The 25,032-nt window shown below is 36.2% G+C and overlaps 1 long non-coding RNA gene across 1 annotated transcript; it reads left to right on the plus strand.

The window, feature by feature from the left end:
* The first annotated feature begins 808 nt into the window (after window positions 1-808).
* On the plus strand, window positions 809-18,856 carry LOC107587906 (uncharacterized). The gene is made up of 4 exons (XR_001609521.1): window positions 809-1,050; window positions 1,177-1,224; window positions 8,195-8,281; window positions 18,813-18,856. It is a non-coding gene; the product is annotated as an uncharacterized lncRNA (long non-coding RNA).
* The last annotated feature ends 6,176 nt before the right edge of the window (window positions 18,857-25,032 follow it).

The following is a 25,032-nucleotide window of genomic DNA, read 5'->3' on the forward strand; positions in this document are numbered from 1 at the left end:
TTTTAAGCATGCATCTAAAATATTCCAGTGGATTAAAACATTTTTTTTTTCTTTTTGTTTGGCTTTTCAAGTAAATGTTCTTGTTAAGAATGTTTAGGTAATCCTATTGGAACAAAATCACTCAAGAAAATTAGTTTCGTTTAGTATACTTCAAAAACCAGTTTAGGCTAATATTCATATATACCAGCTTTTATTTATTCTTTTAAAACATGGAAAAACAGGAGTGGTTTTACTGGTGGGGTGGTGGGTGACAACCTTGTGAACTAAGCCTTTGCTTCTTGTCGGAAATTTGATTAAATGCGGCAAAGACTGGGCGACCCACATGTCTAGGAGTGGAGATTTTTCATTTTTCTTTAATACTCATGTTTAATTTCATGATTGGCTAAAGCTCCAGGTGGCTGCTTAATGTCCAACAGATGGGCCCCTCTGCAAACCCAATTTTCCATTGCAGGCTGATGGCAATAAAAGGAAGTGGACAGGATCGTGTTTTCTGACTAGAAATGTTGACACAGAGGGAGCTGGCATAAACTCAAGTCACAGAAAAGGAGTTTTCTCTCTCCCACAGGTGTGTGTGTATGTGTGTTGCAGGGACGAGAATTAGAGAGAGCTGGAACGGGCCAGCCAGGCTCTTTGGACACCTGTCATTCCATCGTTGCTTTACTGCTTCCCGTCCTGTGGTATTCACAAGACTCCCTGCTGGATCTGTGAAAGCTTTACCAGAAGTCTGAGATATGGACTGATACATAAACACTCTGAGAGAAAACAAAACAGATCTAATACAAAAAAGACAGCGGAATGGAAGAAAAGAACATCTTTATGCACTTCAAATCTGTTTGAAATCCAATAACAGAAAAGACAAAGTATTTTGATTGACACATATTAAGAATTGTCACAGGATCCTGGCTTTTCATTTTTGGACCATACAAAACACTCCGATTCCAAGCCCATTTCCAAAGGAATGACCTGAGGATATTCATACCCTTTCCCTCTTCAGTATGCAGGTGCTGCTGGTTAGCATATTTAGGGCGCGTATTATTCCACTTAGAGAAGGTTTGTATTGTACTTCATATGAAATCATTCAGATCATTTTTAAGGTCATACTTGTTTGTAACATTTTTGGTTGAGTTCATCATATGTGGAAAGTTTCTAATACCTTTCTGATGTCTTTAATTACAGGTCTGACTCTTTCTTTGACAATAATATCCAACGACATCCACCGTACAGGTCAGTGTGCAGTACATTTATTCGGACACTTTTATCTTTAGCAACTCGCATTGCTTTAAAGGTTTGAATTTTATGGTTTCATGCATTGGCTTGGAAATCAAACCTTTGTTTTTGATGCTAAAAGCGTCACGCTAGATACCATTTACAACTTAATTGAACTTTCTCAAACTTGATTTTAAAGCCTTGTGTCCCAGAAACATGTTTCCATTTTCTGTGCCATTCAGCTATCTATCTCTTAACCTTAGTTAAACTGTATGAATATTGGACCTGTTTCCATGCAGAAAGTGGTATAAGTGGACCAGTTCTGTTGCCATGGCAACTAGTCTCTACAGTGCCGTCTCCAGCCACAGGGGATGATGAAGCGCTGTTGATGTTGGATAAGAGAAGCAGATGGAGAGGGAAGGAGTGAGTTAAATGATCTGAGAGCACTAGACTGGTTACAGTTCACAGACTCTATATTGAGCGAAATATGGCTGAGCTGAACAGAGGGATCCACTGAGTGTGGGAGACTTTAGTAAGAGTTTACTGAGAGGAGACGAGAACAATGCTGACGGTTTTAGGATAGTGACATTCAGCACTACAGCAAATCACATTTTTGAAAAATTTTAGATTACCTGTTTACTTGCTTGGATTTAGGAATAATGGTCAGTGTATAGTAGGGGTGGGCGATAATTTTATTTCACGGTAACAATACACTCTAAAAAATGCTGGGTTGTTTCAACCCAATGTTGGGTCAAATATGGACTAACCCAACTGTTGGGTTAAAAAGCTAATTTAAAAATGTAACCAAAATTTAACCCAACAGTTGGGTTAGTCCATATTTGACCCAACATTGGGTTGAAACAACCCAGCATTTGTTTAGAGTGTATATATCACAATATTGTTATTTTTGCTTTAAATTAGGTTTTTATGAAACCATAAAAACTTCATAGTTCTTGTCACTAGTGTCAATATCAGAAAAAACGAATATTAGCCTAAAAAAAACTTAAGCTCACTGAAGATAAGTAAACAGTCAGCGATTAAATAAGAATAAGAAACTAATTACAAGCAATAGGACAAAAAAACTACTGTAGAACATATAAACCAGAAATGCTACATACATAAAGTAATCAAATGAATAAAATACTGCATATTCTTCACTGTATAAATTAAATATATATTTCTTATCAAAGTTACAAAAGTGATTGTCAAGAGCAGTGAGAGATTTTCTCTCATTTGTTGCTTGATTAACATGAATGGCTGCTGTCACTTTAAGAGCTGCCCGGATCCACTATACTGTTACATGTGCTTTCTTTCTCAGCTGTTTGCTTTCACTGGCAAAGACAGGCATTTTGACACATACAGGTGTGTATTTAACTGTTCAAGGCCTATAAAGTGGAAAAAATAACTCTGTTCAATACTCCCGCGCTCTATGAAATGGTCTAATTTCTCAGATGGCGCTCACATATAGCGAAGTGAGTTCTCTTTTGCTGCTGATTGCATTTAAACACCTTAAAATCACTTGTTTTTAAACAGCAATCTATAAAAAAGCCTCCAACCAAAAAATTTTTGTGACCACATGGCACAGCAACGTCATGTGTAACCGCGATAGAGACGATAGTCGAAAATCTCTACCAGATAATCATAGCTACCGGTATGAGTTACACTACAATTAAAATTTTGAGCTTTGTAAGATTTGATAGAAATTGGTAAGAGGACTGTTGACTTTGCCATTCAAGAAGAAGTGTTCATGATCTCATGTGTATTAATCTCATTAATTGTTATGTGTAGCTTGAAGCTAATTGTCATTTCTCCGTTACCCATATACAATTATATTTCATTAAGTTTGTAAGAAACTTTAATTTTTCAAAAAGATTTTTAATTATATAATGTACCGCATGCTGATCAGAGAGATGTGGGTGGGATGTAATGTCAGAGTAAAGTAAAGCCACAACTTACACAAAAGTGCTCATGATCATCGTTTTTCCTAAAATCAATATAATGCAATATTTCTATCTGCTGAATGTATAAGCTTTTCCATATTCCATGTTTGTCTGCTGCACTGGGGACATCACATGCATGTGCGAGTTGTGAAAATTATGAAAATAAATCTAGGAATGATTTGATTGTTGGATTTTAAATCAGCTGGTTGAGGCATCAAAAGTAATTAAGCTGTTTTATGGATGGTAACTGTAATATAATTATTGAAATCTTATTAGTAATTAGTTACACTACTAGTTACTGCAAAAAGTAATATTATTACAGTAACTACTTACTAGTTACTGCCCAACACTGTTTCTCAGTTACTCTTGCAGACCTCTCACAGTCTGTCTGAATTCATTTAAGCCCTCAAACTCAAGATTTTTCAACCCTGACATATACATAATTTGGTTTAAACGATGTTTTGAAATTTAAGTCGGCATAAATAAATAAAAATAACAATAATTGTTACAGAATAACAAACAACTCCTTGACATTAATGTTTGATCGAACTGTAGGAATGTGTTCTGATAGGAAAAAAAGCCTATGTTTTGACATTTGTAAATAAAGTTCAGTGTTACAAAATATATGCATCATAGACAAACCCAAAAAAACACAAACCGGTTCTTTGCTGGTTAGCAAGCAAGTCCCTTTTTTCTTTCATTTTTTTTCTTTCGCTGTTTTTAAATTACAAATCATCCTCTTCATCCGTATCCCTTTTGTATAAAAGTATATCACCTCTATATAAAACAAAAAAGAGGTTATGATGAAATTCACAAAGTTTTTGGTTTCTAAATATGGAAGTGCGGAATGCAGTGTAGTTGTCCATTATGACGCCGTCCACCAGGAAGTTGTAACTTGGTTAAGAAGTGTTGCATTCGATTAAACAGCTTATTTACAGCAAATTTACACAAAATGTTCAGTACGCTCCGGCGCGCTCCTTCAGGCAGATGTGATGGAAATGCTCTTTTTCTCTCTCTTCTCCTCATCATTAACTTCTTAATGCAGTTTTTCTTTCTCTGTCTTTGTTCTGAAAGAAAAGAAAACAAAGTGATCAGAGAATGAGTAGCTTGTAGGTTAAAGGGTCTTTATACGTCTTGTACATCCATTCGTTTTACAGACACATAAAAACAATTATCTCATTAGATTTTTAAACACATTAGGACACTGATGAGCAGTTGAACTCTGACTGTCATTACCAACAGGTCAGATTTATTCAGACGTCTGAACCGTAATCAGGACCATCTCAAAGATAGATCTCATTTAGGGAATCTGATTGCTTTGGAGTGTTGGGGGTCTTACAATAATGTCATCTTTTGTCACACATCCACCTGGTACATATTAATCAATAGGCACTTCTGGGTGTGTGTTTTGCCATTACGTTGGCATAGTTTGGCATGTTTTTGTGCTTATTCCCTTTTTCTGTATGAATATGTAGCATAAAATCTGTTCATTCAATAATACATCAGATCCGTATAGAAATGATAACTTTTAGGGATTATGATAGCTCTCTGTCAATAAAAATGTATTTCTAAATTTAAAATTTATATTTAAATTCACATTTAATTAAATTTACCTATTAAAAACACTTAAAACATGCATTTAAAAATAATTAGGGCCATCAGAATATATAATTACTTTAAATAAATAAATAAAAAATCTAATAAAATCAATCACATGATTTTTGGGTAATTAATTTTACATTGATTTGAATGCATTCATTTATTTTAATAATGCTGATGATAATTTTATAGCTGTTAGATGCAGTTCTTGGATTTTTTTTTGGGTGGAAAAGCATTCTTTCTTTCTTTCTTTTTTTAATGAAACCTAGTGTAATATACAGTAAATTATTTTTGCTGGTTTGGCATTTATGAAGGGGTACTTGAGCTTGATACCTGTGGGACTTTAGGTGTACATACTTTAAGAAAGACTAGTCTAAGTCTTTGGCTAATCTAGTCTAATGGACTAAGAGCTGACCAATCAGCTTCAAGTAAAGTGACACATGTTTGATGTAATAAAGCCACTCCCCCAGTTTCTCTTCCTACAAATGAAAGGATGCTACATAGTAAAACATTTTTAAAGATAAAATGTCAGATTTTTCTTTTTTATAATTATTTTATGATTGATTTATTTAATTATTATACCCTTAATCCATTACATAAGCTAGCTTAGTTTCATAGTAATTATCAATCTTTTATTTTAAATTAATATAAACATATAGATAATATGCAATATTAATAAGTTTTAGAATCAATAGCTTTAAACATGACTACGTATGAGCTTAGATTTTTAAGTGTTTTTATACCTATAAATTATGATCAACTCTATAAACGAACTTTACTACTTTTACTTGCACTTAAATGACAAGATGTTTTCTTTAAGTTTCCCTCTTTCCTGGAAAGATCATTTCATCTCATGTAAATGTGTTTAAATTCTTCATATTGTTAAATCTTTTAATCTTTGGTAGTGAATCACACTGACTCTCTCGCAAGAAGTGAATCACAGTTTCAAGGCATGTGATTGGCTGTTCATTACTGATGTCACACTTTCAAGTGCACGTGCCCAATTAACTCAGGATCGAGCCTGAGTTGACAGAGAAAGTTGATGATCAGCTTCATGGTGCCAACAAAGCCGGTTTGGAGTGGTTTGGTTTTGTCAACTCAAAACTAATCCTGTAACCCTGAGTTTGTTCAGCCACCATCATGGTACAGGCCCCTGGTCAAACCAAAGTTGTGAAATTAAAATTAAATTACAATTAAAAGGTTCCTTATAGAAACAAACAGTAGAGCTGAGTATACATTTTCATGTCCTCATATGGGCCATTTTACAGAACTGGTCCAAAATCAGAGTTGGAAACAATGTCTTTTTCCCCAAAAAAATTGTATGTATGCAAATTGTATAATATCCAAGGTACAGATTTCTAGTAATTGTGCAGTCAATTCTCTAATTTTTTTTCAGAAAGTTTTGGAATATTTGTCCTCTCCCCAAATTTGTCACTACCGAAACACAGTAATGATAATTTAATTAGAAGGGTTATATTGACCTATTCAAATTTTGCTTACATCTAAATTATAAATATAGTTTTTTGCTATTTTAATAAAATGTCTCTGAGGTAAATAAATAATAATGACATTTTAAACAATATTTCAAGTGTAATTTATGAGATTTGTTGTATTTCGAATCCAGGCAAAAAGTTTATAATACTGATTTCAAAGTTAAGGATTCATTAGTTTGAATATACAATGAACCAAAAACTACCATAACATCTTAGTTGATAATTCAGTATACTTTATTTTTGACAAAACATCCCATGTTCAGGTAGTGACGGCACATTTTCTGTAGTGACAGTAATGCTTTGGTAGCAACCACATCACATTACAGAATTTTAACTCACATACTGAAACACTACTAAAACATACTAAAATAAAAAAAAATTACTGTACTAAAATTGTTTATTTTCCCCAAATATGAGGATTATGTGTTCCCTTTTGTCACTACTGAAACAATGATGACATGTTTTGGTTGTGACTGTTTAGGTAGTGACAATTTTAGATACTTTTGTACCTAGCTCAGGTTAGCTAGCACAGTTCTGAACAGTGGTACACATATAAAAACTAAATGTTATGGAATACAGAAAAAAAGTGTTCGGTAGTGAAGTTCCTTAAAGTTACACACAGATTTTTCAGACTTTTTAATACATTTACCTCAAAGTGATGGGACCTATCTACTGGCACAGGAATATTTCCTGATCATAAATTTAGGGCTGTAGTTAAAATCAGTTTCAGCCAATGGACTAAAACATACACTGTCTCGGTAGTGACATGAGGAATGCGGGACACTTTTCTTTTTTTTTTTTTTTTTTTTTTTTTTACATAAAGCTTCATAATTTACAAAGAATATATATATATTTTTAATTACTTCACTTAAAAAAAATAAAAAAAATCTAAAATATACTTTAAAAAACAACAATGGAAAAAAATAAAAAAATAATTTCAATATCATTTTCATAAGTTGAAATTTAAAGGTCAGGGTTCGGGACGACCACTTCCCCAACTGAAAGTACCCAATAAATTATGACTTTATATATATTAATCTTACTAATATTTTAAATATTATTGTGGGTTTCAATAGATAATAGAAGGATCTAATTAAACATCTAAGATTTTTCAATAGTTAAACGCTCTTTAAATGTGTTTTTTGGTTGTGGGACAGCAGTTTGTACCAATTCTGTAGAATGGCCCATATACATAAGTAGAATGACTCATTTAGATGAAAGAAATAATAACGAAGACTTGTGTCATCAGTTTGAGCAAACTTGCATAAGCTCATTGCAGTAATGCTGTGTATTCTGAAACTTAACGTCTAGAAATCAGAGCAGATCGGTAGTTCGTTCTTCTCTACATCTGATTATCATTACTTTCTCTGGAACATCTGTGGTAAAACGTCATCCCAGCATTAAGTGCCCTTCTCCTTGTGCCCTATGTAGTTGAACTCTTCTGGCATCGGTCGGGAAACTGTCAAAATCCATCACTAATGCTTTGCTCAGGACTGCAGACGGTTGTTATGGATGCCTGCCGGACGTACGTCCAGTCAACTATCGGGGGACTCCGCTGTCTAGCCATAGTTGGGGACTGGCCAGCAGGCAGCAACCACGCCTGACAGGACAGGGCCTCCGCAGCTGGCTCATTTAGTGTAAGAGGAGATGGATTTAGGGGTGGAGGGAGAGAGAGAGGGATCGAGAGACCCTATCAGCTGTCTCATTTTAACATGCATATCACTTTACGTGTCACGCAAGAGGTCTAATTAGTAATGAATTGTGACCTCATCAGTCAGATCTATAGACTGGGGCTGTTTCTGTAAAATAGGGCAATGCTGTTTAGAGTAGGTCACGTAAACTCAACCCCTCAGTTGAACTAGGAATAATAATCTGGCGTCTATCTCATCTCTCCACTGCTGACTGGTAATTGCCTTTCTGCGGCCTTGCCTCTGACTTTCAACCCCTCTATTTCAGGAGCAGAAATGAAGTCAGTCTTCACTGAAATTCCATGCCGTAATCGTCCCGTTCCTCGGAAGCCAAAGAATTCAGACGGCAAAGCAGGTCAGTGGGGTTTTGAGATGGAAAAAGTGAACCGTTTAGAAACTTCTGGAATTCTGTGCCCTTCAGAGCTTTTCTGACAGATCTACCTTACAGAATCCTCATCAAACATTGATAATATAATATAAAGGAAAAATATGTATGTTTTTATTATTTTATAATATAAAATAATACTTTTATAATATAGTTCTACAATTTGAGATTATTTTGTATTATGTATTTTTTTAGGGCTGTCAAAGTTAACATTACAACTGCTCTGGAACAATACCTATTGCGAAAAGCACTGTACAAATTGAGTTGAATTAAAAAAACGTTCTCCTCAGGTGAATATAGCTAATATTACTGTAATATTACAGTAGTTCAAAAAAGAGTTATTACAAAATCAGTATTTTCCAGATAATATTTTAATACGTAACTAGTACAGTAATAATATAAAAGTCGGTTATTAAATTTGACAGACAACATGTCTTTATTTTTTCAGTTTTTTTCTCACATAGTATAAATCAGTCTTTATGTATGAAAATATATGTCTGCTTTTACAGTATATATTAGGAAGGGGGTCATCATATTTGGGGGTCTGTGGAGCCCTGCCATCATCTTGTGTGACAGGTTTCCCTAAAACCCCATTAGTCAACAGGCATTTTCTCACATACTGGAGTGTGTCACTCAGAAGAAGTCATTACAAGTGAACCGTGAAACATGTTGCTTTACTCACACTGTGTAACCCAAAGAAGGAGTGTAGTTGGTGGTGCGGCAAGTACTGGAGGGGGGTAAGTCAAGGCCTTATCTTTGAAGTTTGCCTTGTAAAGCAGGCAGCTGGTGAGGGCAATCCCACTGCGGCTCTTCAGCCTGGACTTGTAAAATCCACCTCCGCCCCTTCTAACTGGAGCCCTGGGATTAACCTGTGGCCCCGCTAACAATGGCTCACTGCTAATTCAGTGACTCTTTTAAATTCAAAGCATTCTCCTCTTTGTTCACTCTTCATTGTGGGAACACATCATATATCTGCTCCAGGTGCCACACCAGAACAAAATCTTAAAGGGATAGTTCACCCAAAAATGAAAATTCTGTCATTAATTACTCACTGCACATTCACGAGAGTACCAAAATGCATGCGTGTGTATTCCTCTGCTTGCAAACAAGGCGCAGCGCGTCCGGGTTCTACGTCAGAACTCTGGCTCCTGCGTCAGCAGAACCACATGCATGCGTGGTACTGTTGTGAATGCACTTTGAGGGCTGACAGGGAAGAGAAGAAATTGTTGAATGAATTCACTATCTTTCTTTTTTTTTTGCACACAAAAAGTATTCTCATATCTTCATAAAATGAAGGTTGAACCCCTGATGTCACATGGACTATTTTAACAATGTCCTTACTACCTTTCTGGGCCTTGAACGTGGTAGTTGCATTGTTGTCTATGCAGGGTCAGAAAGCTCTCGGATTTAATCAAAAATTTCTTAATTTGTGTTCTGAAAATGAATGAAGGTCTTACGAGTTTGGAACGACATCAGTGAGTCAGGATTAATTTCATATGTGTTTGTGTTTAAAATGAGAGTATATCTACAAAAAAAACTGTAACAATGGCACTGTTTTATTTACAGTATCTCACATTTTTGTTTTTTCTTTTCATGTGACAACACTGAAGAAATGACACTTTGCTACAATGTAAAGTAGTGAGTGTACAGCTTTTATAACAGTGTAAATTTGCTGTTCCCCTCAAAATAACTCAACCCACAGCCATTAATGTCTAAACCGCTGGCCACAAAAGTGAGTACACCCCTAAGTGAAAATGTCCAAATTGGGCCCAATTAGCCCAATTTAACAGGACAGGTTCCACTCAGAACAGGCCTCGCTATGGTCGACCAAAGAAGTTGAGTGCACGTGCTCAGCGTCATATCCAGAGGTTGTGTTTGGGAAATAGACGTATGAGTGCTGCCAGCATTGCTGCAGAGGTTGAAGGGGTGGGGGGTCAACCTGTCAGTGCTCAGACCATACGCCGCACACTGCATCAAATTGGTCTGCATGGCTGTCGTCCCAGAAGGAAGCCTCTTCTAAAGATGATGCACAAGAAAGCCCGCAAACAGATTGCTGAAGACAAGCAGACTAAGGACATGGATTACTGGAACCATGTCCTGTGGTCTGATGAGACCAAGATAAACTTATTTGGTTCAGATGGTGTCAAGCGTGTGTGGCGGCAACCAGGTGAGGAGTACAAAGACAAGTCTGTCTTGCCTACAGTCAAGCATGGTGGTGGGAGTGTCATGATCTGGGACTGCATGAGTGCTGCCGTCACTGGGGAGCTACAGTTCATTGAGGGAACCATGAATGCCAACATGTACTGTGACATACTGAAGCAGAGCATGATCCCCTCCCTTCGGAGACTGGGCCGCAGGGCAGTATTCCAACATGAAAACAACCCCAAACACACCTCCAAGACGACCACTGCCTTGCTAAAGAAGCTGAGGGTAAAGGTGATGGATTGGCCAAGCATGGGCATCCTCAAACGGAAGGTGGAGGAGCACAAGGTCTCTAACATCCACCAGCTCCATGATGTTATCATGGAGGAGTGGAAGAGAACTCCAATGGCAACCTGTTAAGCTCTGGGGAACTCCATGCCCAAGAGGGTTAAGGCAGTGCTGGAAATAATGGTGGGCGCACAAAATATTGACACTTTGGGCCCAATTTGGACATTTTCACTTAGGCGTGTACTCACTTTTGTGGCCAGCGGTTTAGACATTAATGGCTGTGTGTTGAGCTATTTTGAAGGTACAGTAAATTTACACTGTTATACAATCTGTACATCCACTACTTTACATTGTAGCAAAGTGTCATTTCTTCAGTGTTGTCACATGAAAAGATATAATAAAATATTTACAAAAATGTGTGGGGTGTACTCACTTCTGTGAGATACTGTATGTGTATTTTCTGTTTTGCAGGGACTTAGAATTTGGAACTTTTAATCTTTATAATATACATTTTTACAGCACAGGCTAGTATTTATTTTTAACTGTGGTTTAACATAATGTGAAGCTGGTTTTGCACTTATTAATTTATGAATGTCCTGGTTTGCGTCCAACATCCAAAATTAACACCCTGCTATATATATATATATATATGTTATTAATTAATAGTTAAGAGCTAATAATGAAGAGTTAATAACTAATGACTTAATAACAGATATTTTCATTATCAAAAATACACTTAAAATAAATGTCTTCATTGGTATAGTATTAGGTGCAATTTTTTCTAAGTGGTTCAGAAATTTTTTGAAATATGTCCCGATAATGAATAAAAATGTCAGATCACACATTTACAGACGCAAGTACTTCTCAAGGGGGTGGCTAGCTTGACAGGAAATTTGCAATTTGCAGCTATTATTTTTTATTAATGGTGATTACCCAGCATCATTGCCGATTCCTGCTCGACCAAGGCAGAATGTCAGAGTGCACAAGTTCACATGTGTTTTCATTACAACATTTAACAGCATGGTTCATGACATATGTTCGTTACATTACACATTGCGTTTGAAATATGTTCATTACGTAACAGCGTATATATCAGTGATTCATAGAAAACATGAGTAACAATGAGTGTACAACCTTGACTGTCTGTCCTCAGCATTTGTCTTTAATTTAAATTCTAATCGAATTCGATGCATAATAAAATCTAGCTGAAATATACAGTCATGATTATGACTATTATAAAAGTGACTATGCTTTTTAAATTACAGCTGCTTAGCTCTGTAGCAGCCAGAAACACACTGACATCTCAAACATATCTGAACGGAAATGAACCTTAAATGGAAACTGGAGGTTTTCCTTTGCCGTTCATTCCATCACGGACCGTTTCCAACACCGTTTCACCTCCATCATCATTGCACACCCCACTTTGCTGCTTGTGGTCATTTGTAATGTAAGCAGTAGCTAACTGGCTGCTTATATCATCTTTTGCAGTGAGACCAATGAGCTCATTTTTTTTGGCTGTATGGTCCTGTTAATGTAGATTAGGGCCTAAAAACCAGTCATCCATTTTGGGTGTGGGTGAGTACATGCAGATGGATTTTTAGAACAAATATTTGCTGGAAACTCTCAGGGCTCCATTATGTATGGTGTAATAAACAAGAATTGAGAATAATGTACAATTGTGTCTGCTTTATCCTCAAGCGTTGGCTCGGTTGTCTCTTTTCTTTATAGCGTTTGGCAAAATTGTTCGACTATTGTGGCCAGATCAGAAATAATATGAAAACGCTTATTGCAGGCCATAAAATGTTCAAATGATTTACAAAATGGCCTCGGTAAATTTGGCGTTGAAGCTTATAGTAAAAAATGTATGAACTTTCAAATGTACTTTCTGAAGCCTAACAGGAAGTTTTTGCTGTTCGTTTATGATGGTGCTTTAGTACGTTTGATCATGCGGTCTATTCATAATTTAAACTGATTCCTGTGTGTGTGTGTTTGAAGGATCTTTTGGACATATGCTTGTCATTATCCATTGAGGAAAAGCTCTGAGTGAGTGTAAGGGAAATCCACAAGGCATATATCAGTCATAGACTGGCGGAACATTTGCCCTCACACATCCTTTTTCAAAACGTACATTCTCAATAGCATCCAAAAACAAATAATTGCGGTCACTCCGCCATCTGAAATGAATTGCCAAATTGCCCTCTTAATGCTGCCTCGTTTCAGATGAATTTGTGTTGCTGAGTTATGCCTGAAACCGGCCTGAGACAGAGAGGGGATATCAGCACTTCATCAGCACCACAAGAAAACGTTCCGTAAAAGAGTTTCATTAGTGCTGGATCCGTCATCATGGGATGATAATGGGTGAACTGGACATTTTACTGGTGATTTGTAATGATGCAGTGTGAGATGAAGCTGACACTTACAATTCTAAGGTGTTTTGATGAGCAGTGTGGGAAGAGGCATTATGATGTGAATGGGAGAAATCAATACAGCCTGTAGGTTGTAGTTACGAGATTTCATTTTCATAGCGGCATCGCATGTTTGTTTACTCTTGAATATGTATGTGAATTGGCTGCACCAGCCAGAAAAATACATATTGTTGGTGTAATCTGATGTAAAGAAGTACAATTTATGTAAATATTGTTGTCTGATTAGAATCCTCATTTAAATTTGAATGTATCATTGATGAATAGTTTCATTTATGTTTTTCTTTTCCCATTCAGGTAAATAAGAGCTGTACATGAATTACTGCAACACTTATCTTGCGTTATACCTCATTCATCATTTAGATTATCCATGATTATTTTTAAAATTTTCATTTCATAACTATTTCCTTTACTGAGATGTAACTCGCTTAATCAGATGTGCAGTTTTTCCTCAAGATGAATTGGAACGGTGCCTTGTTGATTTAACCTTTGCCCTGAAACCATCTTCCAAGAGCATCATGAATAAGTTCAGCTGAAATGTCCTCACGGCAGCCTGTAGAGATTACAAATCACACAAATGTGTTTGTAATGGCTGTAAAATAGAAAATAAATGCAAGGAAAGTGCAGTTTACAGCTCAAATCCTCTGTTCGCTTGATGAAATACTATAAATTACGGCCAAAAAACCCTGCTTCTCTCTGCACTGGAACTTGAAAAATATTTTTATTCTTTTTTTTTCTAGATGTGAAGTTCTTATTTTATATTTAAGCGTTGCCTGGCTATCTTTAAATGGAGAGGAGGAGCTTTAGGACTGAACTGAGAATGTTTCAAGACTTTTCATTTCTACAACACCCGCTCAGGCACTGATTAGTCCTCTTCCAAACCTTTCAATGCTGCCCTCAGGAGTGATTCCTTGGTACATGCTTCATGGCGTAAGATGTTTTACTTACAGCAACACTGCATTTTTATGGGCCTGCCAGACACCAAAATTAAAGTGTTTTTTTCCCTGCTTTCCCTCAGAACAGCAGCCATATGATGTACTTTATCAGTTTTGGACCAAAGGGAAAAACAGTCATTCAATTTGGAAGAAACACTGGTGTTAATTTAAAAAAGAAAAAACATTTTAGTTTATGAGTGTAAAATGCAACTAAACATTAAAACGTTTTAAATATTAATTTAAATCTGTATCAATGTTTAACAAAAGTCACACATTTTTGTAGGCCAAAACCTGGATACAAGTTTTACTTCCATTCTATCGTCCCAAAGTCAATGAGTTTTTTGAATGGGTTTTTGATTAAATACCTGAAATAATTTCTGTGGTTAACCTGATATTTTTCATAGTTTTAGTCTATGACATGAAATACATCAGTAATGCCCCCTGTGGTTGATTGATTGATTGCTTTTTTGTTTTTACTTCTTTTGAAAAAGGCAGTTGTTAACAAGTGGCTAAAAAAGGCTACAGAAGTTGTCCGGGACATTAAACATCATGCCAAAACGCTAAACTCTAGTCACTAGTCCACTGACTTTGCTTTCATCGCATTGTTGTGTTTATAATTCAACAACTGCACTCTTAAAAACTATTCTAAATTAACATTTCAGGGAATTTAATTAATAATTTTTTTAAAATAAAGACTGAAAGAGTCAAAGCTGGTGGTGACGTTGAAGTCATGTAACTGTGGTGTAGTTCATGTATATCCTAAGATTTTTACTTCTGCCAGTTGTATTTAGTCTTCAAAATTCATAAAAGTTGTGCTTATTTGTGATGGTTATCATGGTGAACAAAGCATGTGAGAATCATAAACGATAATCCAAAAGCCAGTGGAAAAATCTGATTGGATTTTTGTTGAGGGAACCAGAGTGACTGCAGTGCTTTATTGTATAAATTTTTTTAACTTAAGTTTTCATTGTCTTTTTGTGTTTACTTTAGTTTTTCATTGTGTTTTTTTTGTGTGGAAGGAACGTGACACATTTTGACCAGTGCATAATATCAAGTTTGCTTGTGCATTTGTGCCCTTTTGATGTTGTGTATATTTTTGATTATTCTCATATGTATAGTAATTTTTCATAATATTTTCATCAACAATATATTTTGATTCAGTTCATATATTTATTGTCATTATGTACATTTTCAGGCTCATCTAATCACTGACAAAATCAAAAACCCTTTATTAATGAACTTTTTTTCCCATAATCTCATTGGCGAGATTACCAGTGCTGGTTTGTCTGTGCATGCCAACTGAAATGCTTGACTTGAAATTTCTTCTTTATTTACAATAAGTGAGCAGAGAGATTGTAAGTTTGGAATATATTTCCAGCCGTCAAGTTCACTCAGAAGTCATGAGCTAAGTGGCCTCAGAGCCTTTCAAGGCTCCGGTTCTGTGACCGTAGATATGCTTAGTTTCATTCACCGAGCTGATGCTAGAACTGACAGAGGATGGAGGGTCTTCCAGCCAGTGAAATGTGCTTCTGCCACTTTTGTCTACTATGCTCATAAAGTTCAACCATATATGCGTGGACAGAGGCTCCTTGTGAAAAATAAGATGGCCATGCAGAGCTTTGCCAAGAGAAACATAAGTAGACAGAAAAGCGTGCACAAGCCTGAGGAACATTCTTCTCTTCATGGCAGATCCATCATTTTTGAGTTCCACATGGTTTGTGTCTGAAACGTTATGCAGTGTATTATAACTTGTTGGGTTTGTGGAGTTTGTTTAACCTTTCTTCTCCCTCTCTGAACCTGATACGTTCCTTTATTGCTGATTGACTTGTCTGATATGATCCATTTCTTACTTTTTATGCGAGTTGGTGTTGTAATGCCATCTTAAAGGTGCAATAGGTGATTGTCTTCAGAAACATTTTTTGTTATGCTGGTTGAAAGTCTCTTCACATCCCCATAGCAATCATGAAGTTAAGCGGTCTAAATGTATTTATCTGTATTTATACATTCTGTGGAAGGCGTAGGACCAAGAAATGTTCAGCGGTTCCCAATTCCAGTCATCGCGATTCAGATAACCAGCTCGTTAGAAGTGAGCTACGTGCATGAACAGTGTTGGGGGTAACACATTACAAGTAACGCGAGCTATGTAATCAGATTACTTATTTCAAATAACTAGTAAAGTAACGCATTACTTTTTTTAATTTACAAGAAGATATCTGAGTTACTTTTTCAAAAAAGTAACGTCAGTTACTTTGTTTTCCCATTTATTGACTGACAAGTCTCCTGTCCCCATATTGGGAGAAATCGGAAGTGCAGAGGAGTTGTGTGCGCTGTGTGAACATGATGTTACTGTCATTCTAGACTAAATGTGAATGTGCGTTAATTCATCCCACTCACAAAAAAACAGATTTGGTATTCATCAAAATGAATTAAAACAGTGAAATCCAAACTCAGAATATGACGCAAACCTGCAATAATTAAATATGTTAAATAACACAAATGTATCTAATCCCATTTTATTAACCAATGTCTTTGCTGCTGACCTTTGATGATCCAGTTCAACCATACTAACAAGCAAAAATGACTTTAGATAAACTAACAATTGTGCTTCATTGTTTTTTTTATTGCTGAAGAGTGTTTCTTCTCCTGCGTTCTACTGTACAGATGTGAATTTACTTTTGCTTCAGCCTGAGGTTTATTCATTACACTTTTTGGTGTGAAAGGGCTTTTACATTTGCTATAAATAAAACTTTTTATATTAAAAACAATCAAACCCTGCTCATATTTAAAAAGTAACTTGAAAGTAACGCATTATTAATAATTAGTTACTTTGTAGGGAGTAACGCAATATTGTAATGCATTACTTTTAAAAGTAACTTTTCACAACACATGAACTGTGTTCCGATCCATATGATCCCTACACAGTGTTCATTGCTCCCTCGTCCCTGAGCAGGGGAAATCCATTGAAGTTTACTTCACTTCGGAACATGGGCTAGAATTGGGAACCGCTGATGTAGCCTATTGTAGTAATGTTGTCTCTAGTACTCTGGTCTGTGAGCGTAAATGCGTTCAGGGGGCGTGGCTTTGGACGGCGATTGCAGGGAGGGTGGGATGTTCGCTTTCAGTGATATCAGGCTAAAGTTAGCATTTTCTAAGATCTCCTGCTGTACCTTTAAAGGGGTCATATGATGCGATTTCAATTTTTCCTTTCTCTTTGAAGTGATACAAGCTCTTGGTTCATAAAGAAGATCTGTAAAGTTGCAAAAACTAAAGTCTCAAATCCAAAGAGATATTCTTTATAAAAGTTAAGAGTCAACCACGCCTACCTAAAACGTCTCATTCTACCAGGCCCCCACATGTCTACGTCACAATGTGGGAAGATTTGCATAACGCCACCCAAATGTTCACGCAAAGAAAGAAGGCATAACTTTTATTCTCGCTGTAGTATTGTTACTGCCGCCATGTCGTGAAGATGCTAAGTGTTTCATTGTGAAAGCGAAACTACTTAGTTTGGCCTTCCAAAAGAGGATGATATCCGCTTCGTCATGCCTAGAGCTGATCCATGCTGGGCGCTGAGGAAATGCATCGCCGGATCGGCTTTCACTGTGGACGAAGCGGAGTCCCGCCCGGGGTCATCACATGTGGTGCCGCAAGCCCAATCACAAATGCAGATATGGTTTTATGTTTAAAAAGACCGTATATGTCATTATAATCCGTAATTATGCACCCACTGGATGCAACAAATGCCTCGTTTATAATGGGTTTTAATGTTTTTGTCTCGTCGCTCCGGCCGGACAGGGCATCACAATATGGTAAGGGGCGTAACATTTCTGTCACACGCTTGAGGTATTCGGCCAATCACAACACACTGGATAGCTGACCAATCAGAGCACACCTCGCTTTTCAGAACGATGAGCTTTGTAAAAATAGACGCATTTCAGAAAGGCGGGGCATAGAGTAGAAACAATAATGTACAGTATGTGGAAAATAATGTGTTTTTTTAACCTTAAACCGCATAAACACATTTCATTACACCAAATACACAAAAATAATGTTCTTTTTAGCAATATCATATGACCCCTTTATGCAAACAATGCCACACAAAAATTATTCATTAAATTAGTAAGAGTGCTTTTTACTTAATATACATTGAAAATTTGTCAGATGGTGTATTCAGAATGCTATATTCACAACATAGAGATATTATCTATAAAACCCAAGACATTTGATTATTTGTGGGGTTTTTCATTCACATTTATGCAGAGAATTTGAAGAATACAGAATGTTCTGTCTGAACCCACATACATATACATGTGGTTTTCATGTCAGCAAGGTTTAATATCCTTCAAAATGTATTATGCTGAATAATTTAGTTGCATAGAAATGCAAACTCTCAGCCAAAACAGTTTTCCGTCTTATTTTTCACTCAAGTATGGTGTAGATAGTAACATCTGACTTGGCTTTACACAATGGCAAAGCCCAATGTAACACCTTCTGCTTCAGAAAAGCACACGTTTAATCTGTGAGATTGAACAGTGACTGGATGAATAGATGTATATTCTGTCATTTAATAAAGTTTAATGAACTGCAGTTCCACAAGGCTTACATTTTCCCTGATATAAAAAAACATAAAAAGGTTGCTTTTATTATTGAAACCTCTCTAGATGAGATATGGCCTGAATAAACATTGTTTTTCTTTTTTTTCCTTTCTTTCAGATGAGTGATTTGTTTCGGATATACTCTCAACTGCCACTACTGTGCCAGGATTATGGGCCTCTTTTAAGGTGTGTTTGATTATTAAATCAATTATTTTGGACTTGATATCCCCTCTCTATCTTTGGAGGGAAGTCTAAAGGATTTTTCATTTTATGTAAATAAAATAATTCCCTTAGGAAATAGAATAATGCTGGACTGAGCATGAGGACGAGGCTGTGATTTCTCACATGCAATTCACTTGGAGAAATATAAGGAAAGATTTGTTACAAAGTCAAAGTGTAAAAGCACTACTGTAAGAGCAGGTGCTGTAGTGTTTCCTGTGTAATTCATTTTCTTATGAGGAAACCCACTCAAGCCACTTTAGCTGTCAAATACTGACCACGACAGCCATGGTAAAGCAGCTCTTCCTGCTTCCTTTCCTTGATTACCCTTTTCTCTCTCTCTTCACCTCCTTCATAACCGTACTTTGATTTATCCCTCCCTCATTCTCAAGCGTCAGCTGTGTATTGACCTTCAGCACAACAGGAAACCCCCAGAGTGCCATGAACCAGAAAGCCAGAGTCCTCAGCTGGAAAGCACATAAAGGGATAGTTAACCCAAAATTAAATGAAAAATTCTGTCATTATTTACTCACCATCATGCTTTCTTTCCTCTGTGGAAAACAACATTTGAATGTCTCAGCTGCTCTCTTCCATGCAGTTCCTTCTCAAACTCAAACTTCTCAAAAAGAGCAAAAAAGCTCCATAAAACTACAGAAAATTACAGAAAAAGGATCAATCAATAATGACAGAGTTTTGTATTTTTCTGTGATCCGTCCCTCAGACTTAGTGGTTTAGAATGAAGAATCTTGTTGTTTGCTGTTGTAGTTTGCATGAAGATTGCAGTAAATCTTTTATTTTTAGAGCTAAGCAGGCCATTTTACACTCTTTTGGGATGTGCAGAATGGCCGTGAAATTAATCCCTGGTCCTCCTAGTATAAAACACATGCTTGACAAGTGGATTACTACCAACAGATGGCATTGGACTAGCCTTGCTCCCAAACATCAAAAATTTAGCAAGCAAAGACTGGTCCCTAATTTGAATAAAAGGAATAATAACGAAATATAGCTAGAAGAGGCTAAAGCTTGTTCAGTTAGCTCTTTGTGGAGCTAATTACAAAAAAGAACTCATTTATGCTCCCTGTCCCATTCACTTTTACAGACGGGTAGCAAAGAATGAACTAGATGAAGTGCAATTGAGTGGAACAGAATGCAGGATTCCCGGGGTGTGCTTTAAATGTTTATTTATGTAGTTCTTTTTAATTTGACACAGTCTCCTAAAGGAAAAAAAATGTCCAAAGTCATCCATCTAGTGCATGTTTACGTAGTTTATGAAACAGTCTTTATTTATGCACATATCATAGAGCACATATCAAGCAGACAATGTAAAGATCCACCATCAAAATGTAAGAATTATTAGTCTAGTAGCATTTACAGTATTTATTTATTAAAAAATTTTTTTTTTCTTTTTTTCCCAGATTTATTGTAGCAGTGCAGCCCACAAATGCTAGTTTGTTCCCATTTCTTAGTTTTGTTGCATCTAAACAACTGGATGTCATTAAATTTCAATGAGACACCTGTGCTAGGGACTGTTGTAAGTAGAAACATTCTGCAACATTATGCAAATAAGGAGCAGAAAGATTCAATGACTACCTAGATGCAGCTGGATACCAAATCCCAATAGTACTGCCTACTAGAGACAAACATCTTGGTAACTCCAGCATTCACCGTTAAGGTCTTTGCACACTGAGTCCGAAAATCTCGTCTGAAATTTTTGTACCTTACAAAATAAATATGACCTCACAATGTGTCAATCATGTTTACACACTGCCTCCGAAACCTTCGTCCGTCATAAAAAAAATCAGGTTTGATTTTCTCATCCGTAGCAAGCATTTTGATAGGAAAGGATGACAAATACAAAAAAATAAAAATGAACAAACGCATACATAAATTTCGGACTCAGAGTGCAAGGACCTTTAGTGTAAATGTATCTTGTTTTTTTTATTGCAAAATGCATTGATGAATTAAATGATTCATATTTTTAACAGACTGACAGTCATATATAAATTGCAGTTAAAACTAAAAATGGCTTGAAATGTTAAATGACTTCACAGAAAGAAGGACATCTTAAGATAAGCTCGTTGGCTAGAAAGATTTAGGACTGGGTTGTTACTCCCAAGTCTTATATGCAGTCTGAACATGTCCTTAGTGGATCTTTAACGGTTCAGGTTTTCTATCCTAAACATTAGCCAAGCACGCATAAAGCATAAATTCATCCTTCTGCTTTGTAATAAAGTATCTAGTAGTGCCAAAATTTATACAAAGGACAGAATTTTTCTCTCTTTCTCAGATTTCTCTGACTGTCCAATCTCAGCCACAGTGATTTAATTCACTGAATACTAAGAATATACTGTGCATGGTGTTAAAGAGGCAGGGGCATATTTATTTCAGGGTATAGTGTGTTAAAATTCCTTTAATGCTTTCTGGCTTTCAGTCTCATAAAAAACTATAGGGCTTGCAAAGCATCAATATGTGTGCCATGACACAGAAAACGTTCTCTAGCTACACAACGAAAGATGAAAAACTTTTCACTGTACTTTGAGGACCTCCAAGAAGACTGTTAAACATTGTTCATATTATGTGCCAGTTTATGTGTGAACAGTTTGGCGTACACACTTCAATTACTGCAAGTTTTTTTTATTCCCCTTATCAAACTGTTCCAAATTTTCTATTAACTGAAAATAATTGAATAGTAACTTTAATATAGTATTACTATTCACTTGATCAGACTTTCTTTGTATTTTCAAAGGACCTTTAAACACTAAAATGCAAAGAAAAAACTAATTTTCAATAAAAGTAATGGGCAAAATTATGAAACTGATCGTGTTGGCGGACTTGCATTGCTGTTGTTCACTTCTGACTGCACTTCATTTACAAAGTACAGGTAAACTAACACCATTCAGTTGGCCAATGGTTATTTTTTTTATTTCAGATGGGATGGAATTGAAAGCTTGGTTCAAAGAAAGCTGGAGCAATATGATTAATTTTTGATACCTTAATCCTCTTGCTTAAGAGAATTAAAAACTGACGCTGCCAATTCTTTCTAAACAAACCTCTGCTTTTAATTTAGGGTGAAATACAATATTTTGTTAAATGCTAATTTTTAAATAAGGTATTATTGGAACAAATATTGAAATTTTAACTCAAATGGACCATCACGCTTGTTTATGTGCCTTGGATGTGATCGGAGTATATAGAGTTCTAGTTTAAAGCTTTTATTCATTAGTTAATTTTCTTACAACGGTGCTTTTGGAAATCACATCCTCCAAGTAAACACAATTAAACTCCAAAAGTGAGCCCATCTCAGACTCGTGATTAATACAATTCATGTTCAAAACTATAAACTATAAAAGATTTTGTGAGCATGCCACCTTATCTCAGTGTACTCGTGTCAGTTGTTATTTGTAATGGGTCAGCAGGTACAAGTTGCTCTTAGCCTTTCTTAGAGATTAAGTTTGCAATTAAAGGATTCGTTATTCAAACATGGTCATGTATCATCTGACTCATTGCAGAGAATGGCCCAAACACACACACACATATGAGCTCAGCGCTGGTATGTGAAGACCAGCCTGAGGTGGCCAATCACTCAAAGCCCAGAATAAAACTTTATTCATAGAGATTTAGCGATTTACAGGCCGGTGTCAGTGTCCAGGACGAAAGACAGGAGAGGGGTGAACTCACATTTTTGCAAGTGTTGAGTGTCCTCAGGAGAAGTAAAATTGTAGTTCACAGCTGTTCAAACACAAAGCTATTTCAGCGTGCTTAATAAGAAAAAGCCACAAGGGCTGTAAAATATTGTGTAATAAAAAGCTGTGTATGTGGAGAGTGGCAAAGATCCTAACACTACACTGTGTCCATTAATTCTGATAAGCTAGGAACTTCCGTTCCTAGGGATCAAGAATCTTTAATTATTTTTTTTTCTTAATTATTTGTACTTGTGAAGAAAAGCATCATTACTACTATTGCTCATGATATGGACAAATCGTAGGCATGTAACTAGTTTCTGTTATGGGCCTTAGACTGTGCTGGTTATTGCTAAAAGGTGTGTTTTTACTTTTCTTAGTAATGATTTTTGCCAGGCAGACAGAAAAACTCCCATAGGCAAACATCTCATAGAATTACAATTTCTTCAGTACTAGAACTATCTTTACTTTCAAAAGTTTGGGGTCATTCGATTTAAAGATTTTGAAAGAACTCTCTTATGTTCGCCAAGGCTGGTTTTCTTGGATCATAAAAACAGTTATTCTGTTAAATATTGTTAAAATTTTAAATAACTGTTTACTATTTTCATATATTTAAAAAAGTTATTTATTCTTGTGATGGCAAAGCTGAATTTTCAGCAGCCATTGCTCCAGTCTTCAGTGTTACATTGTATTTCAGAAATCATTCTAATATGCTGATTTCTTATTGTTATAAAAGTCTGAAAAAGTTATTCTGCTTAATATATTATTTGTGGAAACCATGATATATTTTTCAGAATTATTTGGTGAATAGAATGTTCAAAAGAACAGCATTTATTTGAAATGGAAATCTTTTGTAACAAATGTCTTCACTGTTACTTTTAATCAAAAGTATTCATTTCTTAAAACATAAATAAATTAAAAACTTTTGAAGAGTGTACCTTGTTTAATATTGAAGTATTTCTAAGAATGCCGCTTTGCAGGATAAGAAGAGGAAAAAAAAGGAATTCAATGGGGAAATAAAAGAATTCAGACTCTCATCCCACAGGTCACTAATATGACCTCATTATCATGACTTCATAGTTTCCTCCGGAGCCAAATTCCACCTGCAAAATTTCTCACTGGGATATTATACACGCAGCTATTTTCACATTTTAAATCAACGACAGTGACAACACAATTGGATCTTGGAGAGCGTGTTGTTTGGGGCAGGTATGGTGTGATAAATCTGGCCTTTGGAACAGAGAGTTTGAGCCAGCCAGAATCTTTCAGATCTCTCTCCTGTGTTTGTGGATTGTATTAATGTCAAGAATGCTAGAGACTAATTTTAAAAGTTGAGAAAGGCAAGAGCATAAACCGCAAGAAAATAAAATCCAGGTTGGGCTGGTGGTTTGAAAGTGCGGTTCAAATGCCTAGCAGGCAAACACACGCATACTGCAAAATTGTATCTCTTATTTATGTCTGATTTGCATGATGTCTCATTTGATCCAAGACGCATTTGTTGCCAGAGTCTTGACAGGTAGATGCCGTATCGGTTTTTACACCGGCTTCAGCCGCGGGGCCCTCATCATACGGATCACTTTACCAGCTAACAGCACTGGATTCATGCTGCACACAAGAAACTCATGGCTCCAGACCTTGCAGACAGTTTAATACCATTAATAAGATCATTTCCTCCTCTTCCAACCTCCCGTCAGTAAGCGTGATAACAACCATATGACATAATCACAGGTAATCTCCAGCTGTAGATATGTGACTTAAAACCTGTTATATTGGACTCTAGATTTCAGACCTCTGGGCTTGCATATTCTTCATAATGGCAATAACTGTCAAATCTGTCTAGTATTAAAAAAAGCATTAAAATATTGATTTTAAATCAACTGTCAACAAATTCATCAGTTAAAACGACCAAGACCTGCTGTCGGTGTCCTCAGGGGGACGTGTCACATTTAATAAAGCTAAAATACTCCTGCACTTTTTCATTGGGCAAATATGTTTGGGTATTGGGTGTTTCATATGGAAATTATGTAGACCTATGTAAATCAAAAGGTCAAAATCACAGATCGATCCAATTAAGAAATGAGACAGTAGCTCTTTTTTGTTTTTAATTACGGACACTGTTTAGTGTACATGCCCACAGTAGCCTTTTTTAAGTCTGCAAAGCGGGACGGGATTCAATGAACAGGTCAAAAAACGATTCAGCGGTTCTTTTACATGAACGCGTAATGATGTTTCTAGCTATGTGTTTTCTCAATTGTTTCTAAGTATTCAATGAATGATTATTAGACAAACTGCATAATTTTGATGCTAAGAAGGTCTTTAAATTGGTTTCTTTTGGACTGTTCGATTCAATGCACTGGTTAAAAAGAGCGATTCGAAGTAATAGCGTAATGACTTAAAAAAAATTGAAACCCCCCCCCCCCCCCCCCCCCCCACCCCCCA

Source organism: Sinocyclocheilus grahami, unplaced genomic scaffold (assembly GCF_001515645.1).
Source record: "Sinocyclocheilus grahami isolate Dianchi unplaced genomic scaffold, SAMN03320097.WGS_v1.1 scaffold96.1, whole genome shotgun sequence".
NCBI lineage: Eukaryota > Metazoa > Chordata > Actinopteri > Cypriniformes > Cyprinidae > Sinocyclocheilus > Sinocyclocheilus grahami.